Here is a 13,157-nt window from a genome sequence, read left to right on the forward strand (position 1 = left end):
ACCAGAACAAGAAACATCAGTAATAATCTTGATAGCCACATACTCTGAGGAGTTAGAATAACCAAAGAATAAATCATGGAATTCATAGTCTTGGAGGTATAATAGAAAAGTGGCCTACCTAAAGAATATTATTGTGTAAAGGTTTTTTTCTATTACACACAATTTTATCTTTTTGTGACAAATTCAAAATGAAAATATCTTTTGTGAAAAGGATAGCTATTAGTTCTTTATGCCCAAAGCTTGTTGCATCTCACACTATATAAGTGAGATTCCAGGGCTAGAGAAAGGGTTTGAATAGTTGTAATTTTTAGCTTATGTTAAGTCTTTCTTTTAAGTCTATTTGGTCCAATGCTCTTATGTGAATACTTTATGATATATTTTCTCTATAGGTTAATGAGAATGCATCAATTCAATAGGATTTAGATATTTTGTCTTGAGTCATTTTGAGTCTTGTTCAATTGTATAAATTAGTTTCAAAATGAAATTAATAGAAAGATGACCTGTCACCACATCTTTTCTAGCTGAATCTTGTCTCCATTTCTTTTACCTAATTATTTTGAAGTTGTATAAGCAAAGCTTGTCTAGTTGAATATAATTGAATCAAATTGTATATCAATTCACCATTACTATTAGTTCAATGAATTAAATACATGCTTTAGTGGTATTGATAGGGTCTCCATGGTGATAGGAAGGATGTATAAAAGTATGATTTTCAGTAAGAATTGTTGATAATGTTGATAGTAAAGCAATCAATTAGATCTAGCAATTGAATGGACTCCGAATCCCACTGGATGAGGCACTGATCTATTAATTCCAATTTGTATGGGACGAAATCATAGAAAACCATCAAAATCAAACTCAAAATCAAATTTTACTTCACTATTTAAAATATCTCAATGCTAGTCAGCACTTTTTTGCATTTCATCTCTAAGCCTTAGTTAGCTACTATTGCTAGAAATATTTGCAAATCTGAGAAGAATTGTGACCAAATTTGCTTATAAGGGATGTGTATTATCTTAAGATGTCACGAAATGAAAAAATTATGTATATGTCATAAATAGGAGATGAGAATCAAATTGAAACTAAGAGATTTTTATTTAGTAGCATTCATTTGAATCATCTCTAAGGTATACCCACCTTGGTTTTGTAGAGCCTAAAGAGTAGGAAATATATCTTGATTTCATTGCAGTTGGGTCTAGATAAGAAAAAAAATCATTTTTTTATAGGAAGTAACTAATCCTTAGATTTTTTGTGCTTTCATTATCTAGGTATTAAATATCTTGTTACTTTATAGTTCAAAAAACACCAACACATTCAAGACAAAGAGGTGAGATTGGAATCTGTGAACACCAAGGAGAAGTTAGCAGGCATATTTACTAAGGTGTTACCTAAGGATGCATTTATGTATCTAAGAGGTAAACTAAGGGCTATTCCTCTATCTAATGCTCATTAAAGAAAAAGTTAATAATGCATCAACGAGGTTTCATTGAAACTCTATCAAGCTGATGTAGATTATCACACTTGAGGTATGAAATGCATAAATATTGCACATGTCTTAGGAAAAATATTTGTCCTTCAAAAATTAAATACAAAGAATGACTCAAAATACCCAAATAGAAGAACAATTGCTGGAAATAGGTTGGAAATACTATCATGAGATTTATAACTTTCCTCTGAATTGAGAGATACAACTCCCTCCAAGAAAGATATTCAATAAGTCTAATAATTAGACATGTCTTTGAACTAAAGAAACAAAGCTTTAACATCCATCCATAAAAATGAAATGAATGTCCTTACGAGGTTTACAAATAAAACAAAGAAATCATAGAATATAACCATATGGCCAATCATTCAATCCCATTTACATCAAATAGACATGGAGAAAAACATCATGAAAAACATCATGTTATCTTACAACTATGAATGCCTACAAGACTATATTCAAAACACTAAAGAACTTACCATATGATCAATATCAATCCAAGAAATAGATATTCAAACAATGGAATTAGATGAAGATGAAATACTATTCATTCTAAACATGTAACAAGAAAAACCAAATGATTGGTTTGTCCTCTCAATTACAAATAAATTGTAGAAAATGAAATTAATCCCCCCATTCCCTATTACAATAAATAATTAGAAATATGTAGCCTTCTCCTATAGTCTTAGGACTGATCAAAAGAAGTACCCTTTCTTTGAAAAATGTTTCAGTAAATAATACCACGGGATCATTATTCGATTATATAACTGAATCTTTAAAATGATCATCCTCCAATTTAAAGGTTTTTATTTTTATTTTAGAAAGTCACATTTAGGGGAGAAAGTTATTTAAATAATCTTAGAAAAATTATTATAACAATGTTTGATTAAAATTATTATAATATTCCAATTTCTTGCATCATATAAAGCCTATTCTTTTGCAACAAATTAAATTCATGTTATTGCTACCAGAATAGGAAGTTGCTGACCTCTTGGATAAATGTCCACACAATCAGCTATAACTTTTGAAAGAAAATTAATTTTTCTAATCACTCTGGTTGGAATTTGGAAAAATAGTCTCATAACAACATATCAAAAAATGAGAAAAATCTAACGGTGGGTAAACAATTATGGGCCCTTCATCAGGAGTGATTTTTGTAACTGAAAAAAAATTATGATTAACTTTTAATTAGAAAATTAGGTTTTTTTTGCTCCATCTTTATGAACCAATAGATGGTGAACTTATTATCAAAGCATGATAAACTGATCCATAATCATGAGATTTGGAGTCAAGGTCTAAAATCCTAAATAATCAACTCAAACAATTGTGTTTTTGAAGTTGAACTTGAACTATATGGTCAGGATTCAAGTTTAATAGTTCCTTACAACACTACTTGCCTTCCACAATAGAATGAACAATTTAATTTTTTTGAATGCTTCATGGTTTTACATTTTTTTTTTGCATTTGATAACCATAAATGAGTATTTTGAAGCTAGTGAAAATATGAGTTTAGCATAATGCTTACTATATGAAAGGGTTTTTCCATCTTTGGTATTCTTGACATTAGCTTAATGTACCTTATAATGAAGTTATTATACTTCTTTCTTTGACTTGGTTATATTGAAGAACATGACTCATTATTTACCTCCACCTTCTGGCCTTAGATCTCGGATTCTCAAGCAACTTATAACATCATTTATGCTTTGTACTTTACAAATGCCAAAGTGACCTTTCAAACTTTTAACTTGAACTTGAACTTGAACTTTGAGCTGCCAGGGTTCAGGTTCAAGTTCAACTTTCACATATGAAAATAGACAGATCAACGATTGGAGGCTAGCCACCCACTTTTAACATTTCTCACTAGTGACAAAACTTGAACTTGAACTCAAAGATGAGAGTCTAAACTTGCATGAACAAAACATAGAACATTGACTTTGAACTTGGTGGGCCAATTTTGAACTTTGGACTTGAACTTGAACTGACTTGAAGGGCCAAGTTCAAATTCCCTCATACTCAATAATGAATCTCAAACATAATTAATAGCTTTAAAAAAAATTATTTTTCCATATCTTTAGGCATTATTTATACCATCTCCCAATGAACCACAATACTAAATTGTAATTTGTGAGTTGAGAGTTAAGATTGTGGATTAGTTTGTTTTGATTTCAATCGAATAATATTTTAGATAGTAAGGAATGTCCAAGTTGTAACTTGATTGGAAAGTTATTTCTTTCATATTTTGATGTTAAATCTCATTGTTGTGATGTAATATAACCCCAGGTACATCCCCTATTAAGGTTTGCTACAATTATCTAAAATTTGTACGAGGAACTTTATGAAAATTAAATTAATTCATGATTCTTGGTTTGACATTTGACATTACTATTGATCTTAGATTGGTTTTGACAAGTAAGTGTCAACATGCTTAAGCCATTTACAAGGGCCAAATTTATTCATCTTCAGCTTGTTGTAAGTACCCATTGGAAATCATTCCTTTCATAAGTGTACCGTAACCATATCCCCTACTTGGAATTCCTTATGTCTCATCCTTTGATCTTCCCTAGCCTTATACAATGTATTCATCTTGGTGATGTGTGCATGGACCTCCTTATGTAGGCTCTTGATATGTTCAACAAATTCTTCTTCCTCAACACTTGTCCTTTCCCCTTGCTCCATCTTCCTCAATTCTAGTGCAGTCGTTTGACTACATCCATACACAATTTGGAATGGTGATCTATCAGTACTCCTATTTATGGAATTATTGTAAGCAAATTCTTCTTGTGGCAGAGTCAAATCCCATCCCTTGGGCTTATCTCCCATTAAACACCTCAGCAAATTGCCCAAACTTTTATTTACCACTTTAGTCTATCCGTTAGACTATGAATGATGTGTAGAATTGAACCTCAATTCTATCCTCAACTTCTTCCATAAAGTACTCAAGAAATACCCCACAAATTTACTATCTCTATCGAAAACAATACTCTTTGGGAGACCATGTAGTCTCACCACCTCTTTAAAAAACAAATCTGCAATATGTATAGCATCATGAGCCTTGTGGCATGGGATGAAATGTGCCATCTTAGAGAACCTATCAACCACCAAAAATACTGAGTCATTACCCCTTTGTGTCCTCGGTGATCCAAGAACAAAATCCATACTTATGTCCTCCCAAGGGTTTGATGGAATAGGCAATGGCTGATAAAGTCTAGTATTGTGACTAAATCCTTTGGCTGCTTGACATACTTGACAACTCTGCACAAATTTCTTCACATCTTGTGACATTTGAGGCTAGAAATAATGTTATCTAAGAATGGAAATGGTCTTATCTCAACCAAAGTGTCTTGCCATTCCCCCACTATGTTTCTCTTTGATCAGGAGCAGTGAAGATTTGTGAGTGTCATCCCCACCCCAGTTTTACCTTCTCACTTGCAAGGTTTTTGGGTAATCATGTTTGGTGTTCTATGTGTGATTGCTTACATGTTTACATGATTTAGATGCATATGCTTTACATGTTATTTTAGTTTATATATTGAATTCATATGATGAATGAATGTTGAAAGTTTTATGGGTCCAAGTTCAAACTAATGATTCACCCCACCTCTTAGAAGTTTACTCTTTCCACTTGTAATTCTAACAATTACCCAAAAATATATCTATACTAGAGGATGCCTACCTCCATTTGGGTTTCTTGTACTTGTAAAGAAACCACTTAATGCTCCATTTCTCTTTACAAATAAAAAACACTATCAATATATGTATTCTTCTACCACAAATATTTTTTTAAAGAAATTAAGCAATTTAATTCTTTCGCAGTGTTATACTCATAATGGATATAGTATCATGTTTCTAAGAGATAGATCACCTGAATGGTCATCATATTCTAAAGCCACCTCATGGCATGAATAGTCAACCAAACCATTTCTTGCTTCATTTATAATCCCATGATGCCTCCACCCCCAATGCACCTATTTTTCGAAAGATTGTGAAGCTTCGTGAGCCACATGCTTTAGAATTGGATTCTTCTTTTAGGTGGGTAAAAGCATAGATCTGTGTCACCGTTTGTGATACAAAAACTGTTAGAGTAAATAATTAATTGTTAATTATTTATTCTATTTGCTTAAGCTTACTTAGGTCATGCATTTATTTAATATTTAGTATTTAATGCATGTAGTGGTTAGTTGTTGACAACACGGGAGTTTGTTCCCTTCTTGTTGGCATCCTTATCTTCTACCACCTTCCAGCTTGTTCTACAAGCTTCCATGAGCTCTTTATATTCGGGCTCTCTCTCATTGTATTTTCACATCAAAATCATAACATCATTTCTTATTGTAAATACATTTCTTCTTGTGTTTGCATTATGATGGCTCTCATGTCCGTTTAGGGTTTTTTGCCCGTGCTCCATGCTCTTCCCTTCTATGGCTTCTCTTTGACAGGTTTCGCATGCAGGTGATCTTGGCATCTTTGGAGTTAGCTTTCCTCAACTCCAACATGGTATTAGAGCCTTCCTGCTGCTGCCTCGTTGAAGAATTTTGAAGCCGTGATTTGAAGTCACAAACCCTAGTTTGTTTGTGCATTTTTTCTTCAAATCAGGGGATCAGCAATTTTTTGGAGCATTTTCAGCCCAAACGGACATCACCAATGGATCCGAAAGGCTGTTTGCAGTCAGGATTCATATAAAGCTTTTCATTTTTGGACACAGGGCAATTTTGGCAATTTTTTGAGGCCTCCAGGGTCGCTGCCGTACAGATCGTATGGACGCAGGGCTTGAGAAAAAAAAATAAAAATTATTTTGGGGTGCACCGCCGCCGCGCCATCGTGGGGCCGCCACCGCGCCACCTGCGTGCAGCCTGCAGCAGGCAGCGCCGCCCGCGCTCCACCGCGGCCCGGCCTCCTCCCGTCCGCTGGCAGCTCATCCTCTGGCGCTGCTCTGCGGCCACCTCCACCAGCGGCGCAACCTGACTCTGCCACCTTGCGGCCACCTCTGCTCGGCCGCCTCTGCCCGACAGCTGTGCATGCCGCGTCAGCATCTATAGCCACTGCGGGGGTGACATGTGGCCTGGGCGCCACGTGGCACCTTGCCACGTGGACCCGCCACGTCACCCCTGCCACGACGGTTTTGCCGAGTGGCTGCCACATGGACCTGCCATGTGGCATGCCATGTGGCACTTTTATGCTATGACGGTTACCAAATCGTCAATTTTAATCTCTGGGTCTACTGACGTCAGCATGCATCATCCATCCTTGCATGCACCTCTCTTGATTCACTTTTGGACCTACTTGTGGTTTTTTGGCCATAACTTTTGCATACGGAGGTATTTTTCTGATCCGAAAGAAGCATTGGAAAGCTGGTTCTGAGACGGAGACATTGCTGTAGGTATTTTTTAGTTTTGATGCATTTTCATTGCCCGTTTTTTCTGTTGAAGTCCGAAGTCCTATTTTTGACTTCGGCATGCCTATCTTTTGCGTCCCATGTCAGTTTTTTGAAAACTTTATATTTCTGGAAAGCTGGTTCTGTATACTTTTCAGAAAATTAGTCCTTTTTCTTCATTTTTGGCCTCTACTCTTTCTATCATAGTTTTGGCATTTTTGCTCTATGATGGATATTTTGAGTGTTTTAGGCCCGAGGATCATTTTCCTGACATGGTTTGCTTTCTTTTCGGTTGTACTTTCTTTTGGTTCAGCTCTTTTTCAGTTCTGATCATTATAGCTATCATTTTGAAGCACTTTTTATTCTCGCACTGAGATAAACTGTCACTTTTGTATTTCGGGAGTCATGAATGTTGTTTTGAGTCAGCTGTGCATGCACTATTTCATAAAGCACCATGGGGGGGATTATTTGTTTGTTGTTTTAGGCATTCTCCCTTTGTCAAGTGAGTGTCCCTTCCATGACATTAGCCCCATGCAGAGTCAGTTAGACCGTGTCTTTATCGGTGTCTGTACCTCTTTCCCTCTCTCCTCGTTCTTGGTTCGTTTGCAGGAGATTTTGGCCCACTTTCTCAGTTGCCTGTCATCACACCCCGTCTGCATTAAGGGGGGGTTATGCTGTGTTCTAATGCATCCGTGGTTCGATCCATGGTTTGATGGTTCGATAGTGTGAACTATGTATTCAGTGGTTGATCCTATGTACAAGGCGATTACAGTGGCTGGCTACCTATGCATTTCAGTGAGATGGATCATCTACCATATAGACATGCTCGGTTCGTGCCTTCTTCTTCCATGGAGGTTCTTCGAATTAGAAGTTTGGCAAATTTGCGGCTTCTTCATGCTTCAGTGATGCTGCTTCTTCATGATCATTCTTTGTTCCTGTTTTAGGGGACAATTTCCCTAGTTGGAGACTTCTTCAACTCTTCACTGGGTTCTTACCTCTTTTTGTGGGAGGGTTTTTACCACATGGTTTTCTCTCTTTCCTCACTTACAGAGGTTGCATTCTTCTTGCATTGTACTTGGGTACCTAAAATGGCCTCGTTGCCGGGACCCATTATGCATTCATCTTAGTTTTGTGAGCTTAAGGCATTTCCCTAAGTTGCACTTAAGGGGGGGTGTTAGAGTAAATAATTAATTGTTAATTATTTATTCTATTTGCTTAAGCTTACTTAGGTCATGCATTTATTTAATATTTAGTATTTAATGCATGTAGTGGTTAGTTGTTGACAACACGGGAGTTTGTTCCCTTCTTGTTGTCATCCTTATCTTCTACCACCTTCCAGCTTGTTCTACAAGCTTCCATGAGTTCTTTATATTCGGGCTCTCTCTCATTGTATTTTCACATCAAAATCATAACATCATTTCTTATTGTAAATACATTTCTTCTTGTGTTTGCATTATGATGGCTCTCATGTCCGTTTAGGGTTTTTTTCCCGTGCTCCATGCTCTTCCCTTCTATGGCTTCTCTTTGACAGGTTTCGCATGCAGGTGATCTTGGCATCTTCGGAGTTAGCTTTCCTCAACTCCAACAAAAACCTGTTTTGGTCAAATCTCATTTCTCTATCAAAACTCAATTTTTAAAAAAAAAACTAAAAATACCCTTTTATAGATTTCAGATTCAATATCATCATTATATAAATTTTTGAGTGTTTTGATTAGTTATAATATGTTATAATCTCAAAATATTATAAGTTGATATTTCAACATTTGAGAAGATGCTCTCTCAAAAAATGATAAAAAATAGTAAATCATATCAAAAAAATAAAAAATAAATATTTATCACTATAGGAGAGAATCCTCTTCACGAATATGTAATTTATTTTCAAGACGGTATAAATTTGATAGGGAAGTTTTGACGAGAGGAAAAAACTATTGGATTCTGACAAGGTCGAACTTGAGTACTTATAACAAAGAAAATATACATCAAAACTAATTATTTCTTTTTTTGTGCACTAGCTATACATGTCATCTATAAAATATTTTCAAATTAGAACCAAAAAAGGTGATTTGCACATACTTGTTTGACGGGAACTACATCCTATTTTTTTACAGTTAAAAAAGCTACTACAAAATAAAATAAAATGAATAAATTCTTAGTCGAAAAAATTATAAAAATTATAGGCATAAAATTCATACAATTCTACACATTTCATTAGTTTACATCATCTTCATATTCTAAACACAAATACCATTTTTTTTGTCATTAATGTTGAACTGTCACATTCTGATATCACATTTCTTTATAAAAGGTGACACAGGTTTGTGCTTTTACCCAGGTGTTCCTAAATCCCATCTTTGTGCACCAAAAAACCTCAAAAGATTATGGGGCCCTGATCCATTACAAACACCATCAAAGGGTTTTTGTTTGCTATCTGACCAAAGCCACCATTTTTATAGATCATTCTTAAGGTGGTCCATACATACCTAGTAGTTTGCTACAATGTGAATGTAGGAGTAGCTCAGTCTTACATGTGAAGGCAAGAGTATCTCCATGTATACATACAACTTATAGAAAAATAAAAATGTCCATTTCTATCAGAGAAGTAATGGTAATTAATAATAAATCATAATCTAGCCTATGAATGGGATTCTGACTTGAACAAGACACTTCCTGACCTAGGATACCCTAGGAAGTATCTTAATGGCTAATAAGTCATATGAAGCCTACCATTTCATGTAGAGAACAATGAAATAGTGTTAAGTAATGATTACCTTGAATGTGTGTGTATGGGCATTAGGCCTATATGTAGAGTTTAATGCAATTACTTTGAGGCTATAGCTAATGTTAGGGAAGTGGGTCATTGAATATTTTTAATTATATAAGATGGTGGTTTAGGTTTGTGATAGAGGAAGAATATTGAGTAGAGATATTATGTGATTAAGGGGCAATGCAAGCCAATAAATATTATGAAAATATTCAAGGAGTGGATTCTCATGATGTAGATTAAGAAAAGTGTGGAGTACAACTATAAAAGAAGCTTTAATTGCTTGATAACAATCCATAGTGTTTACTAGTTGTCATCTGTATATAGTTCATAAGGAAGAGAAAGAGTGAGTGAGGGGGGTCAAGATAAGAGGAGAGGCTAATATGTGTGTAATTATGATTCTTTTATTAGTAGTCAACAAAACAAGAATATTGTTCATATAAAACAATAGTCCAAAAGGAATAAAGGGCATATATGCAATTATGTTAGTTCACTATTCACAAATACATTTTTCTTAAATCTATTTTTAATCACAAAAACATTTCAAATTCAAAATTTTAAGTTACCAACAACTTAATAAGAAAATCATAGTACTTATGTTCAGGCCATTTTAAGGCATTCACCTAGAACTTCCTATGTTCACCCACTAAAAGTAAGTACCGTGTTGGATACTTCAAAGTTCACAAGTGGGGTCAAGATTAAAGGAGCAGCTAATACGTGTGTAATTATGATTCTTTTATAAGTAGTCAATAAAACAAGAATATTTTTCATATAAAATAATAGTCCAAACTATTATGGTAACTTACTAGGGAATTCAAATTACTTCCTCTTTGAAAGTACGAATAATATCATTATTCAACATATTAGAGATTTTAGGGGTGTAAAAATTATGAGGTCAATCATGCACGATTTTCATAATGAATTCGTATGGGATTTTGAAGTGTCTCAAAAATGGGCTTTTATAAACATTTCAATCATCAGAGAGAGGTACAGAGTGAAAAATATTAGTAGTGATATTGGAGAAAAGGAAGTTCAAAGGTGCATCACTAAGGTGGAGGATTTGGAAGAAAGCAGAGAAGAAATAGGAGGAGATTTGAATAGGCTAGAGCCCAAAAAAATTAAGAATTTCAAAGATAGGATGGTGACCTAGTTCCTATTAAAGGAAGGGGGATTTTTGCCTCATATACAGGTGATGGCAAGGAATGATGAGAATTGTACCCTCTAATTTTTTAATGGGTGGAATGACCACAAGGTAACCATAAATGGCATTATTTCCAAATTAATGAGGACGTAATTGCCATGGTCACTAGGTTGTCTATGAAAGGAAGAAAATGGATAAAGGTCACTAAAATGATAGATGAGGTTAGTATGAGTAGTTTTTTTGTGGAGGACGAAGAACCAATGCACTATAGAGGAGGACTTAAGAGGGATAGACTGCTAGCTCTATGGGAAAATGTCTGTCTGGTGCTTATGAAATGCATTACGCTTGATGAATAATTAGACTTATGAAAATTACCATTATTCATCAAGGCCTAATTTTCTTCCTATACCAATTCCATCTTGCCCTTTTTCCCCTTAGGGTGGTAGTGGTTGATAACTAGCATCACTATTAGGGTTCCTCCCTAAGTACTAGCACTAGTACCATAATTCATACCCCGCGGCCTTCCCCTAGTTGTGAAAATAAGAAGAAGAAAGCTAAAGTGGTTGTCGAACCCAAGGCTAGTAAAAATATCAAAGTTGAAAAACTGATGGAGATGGAAGAGGAGGAACTAGAGGAGGAGGTTTGTGGAAAGGGAAAGATAAGGTTAGGTAGACTTGTGAAATCCTAGGCAAGGCACAAACAAAAATCTAATAGATTCAGGGTTGAAGAGGTGGAGGAGGAGAGCTTTGAGAACAATGAAAGGGTTAAGGAGGAGGAGAATAATGATAACTCCAAGAGAGAAAAAGGGAAAGAGGAGGTAGAAAAGAGTGATAATTTAGTTGGCAATTCTATTGATAATGTCTAGATGTCTATAGGAAACACTCAGGTGTCAGCTGGAAATGCCTCCACTATGGAGACTACCCATGTTTCTGCCAGCTTCACCCTACAACCCATTATCTTCTATGAAGATAGTAACAAAGTTGATACCTCCCCCATTACCATTACTGATGCAGGGGCATTTGAGGGTCAAGGCTATAGACTTAGATGTGGGTTTTAGTTGAAACTTACTTTCGAGGGTCATAACTTTTGACTCAGATGTGGGTTTTGGTTGAAATTTCATAGGTGGTTGCACTATAATGAGTTATGTAGATTGCCAATGGAGCTTAACTTGATATGTGGCCATTTTGACATTTTTTTGGGAGCCTATAAAGCTCATCTTGACCTCTGAAATTGGATTTTAGTTTTTTCTCTCAATTTTTTTTAAATTTTATTTTTATAATAAATCCGAAATCATATCTTTGATTTCATTGATTAGTTGGCAATTTTTCTTGCCTTAGTTGGGGTATTTTCACGGGAAGAATCATGATTCATAGGATGACTTTTTAAAATTACCAAAATTAGAAAAAAAAAATTTCCCAAAAATTTGCCAAATATGGTAATTTTCAAATTTTTAATAAGTAGGTGTTTGTTTTCATTGTAGAGGTAGAGTAAAGTAGTAGAATTTTTAATGAATAGTTATGTTAATCTGAAACATTTGTCTTGTGTCAAATTATGATTTATTAGTTAATGATATTGGGGTTACATCAATTTCCTCCGTGATCAAGGAAAAAGCCAAGGTTTATACTAACCCAAAGGTCTTGCAAGATGATAACTAGGTGGAAAAAGCTAAAGAGGAAGCTAAAAAGGTAGGAACTGAAAACAAAGAGAAGTTCAAGAAGCAAATAAAGGTAATTTTTGTGCTGAATCAAAGGGTTAATATTTTATAGGAAGGATTGTCTACCTTCTCTAACTTTTTCCTAAAGGTCACTCATGCAGCTGCCACCACCCTCCAATTGCTGACTCATGAGAAAGAAGACACAAGGATGGACATGGGAAATCATAAGCTTCTCTTTAAGTTTATTGCTGAAGAATGGGCCTGAGTTCTCTTGGTAGGGAAGGGAAAGGAAAAAATTGACAAATAAGTCTATAGTTTTAAAGGATCATTGGATCCTAGTTGTTTTATGTTATTATGTTGATACTTGGTTTGCTGGCATCTAGCTATTTCTCAGACTTGGGTTGGTTAAACTATGCCAACAATTTTTTTGTGAACTTTAGTAGTATAGTTAACTCTATGGACTTCTACTATAGTTTAGTTGTTTACGCTCTTAGTAGTATGCTGGTTAGAAGTTTGGGTAGAAATATTTTGGTTAAATTACTTCTTAGTTTGCTTTTAGTTCAATAATGTTCTATGTTATTTCTTGTTGGTGATGTGTTGGTTACCAACATTTTATTTGTAAGGGCCAATCTCCTTGTTTTTGATCACTTTTAATTTCAAAAACAATAGTCCAAAAGGCATAAAGGGCATATATGCAATTATGTTAGTTCACTATTCACAAATACATTTTTTAAAATCTATTTTTTTAAT

This window comes from Cupressus sempervirens, chromosome 10 (genome assembly GCF_028749045.1).
Source record: "Cupressus sempervirens isolate cs-2001-9-10 chromosome 10, ASM2874904v1, whole genome shotgun sequence".
In the NCBI taxonomy this organism is placed as follows: Eukaryota; Viridiplantae; Streptophyta; class Pinopsida; order Cupressales; family Cupressaceae; genus Cupressus; species Cupressus sempervirens.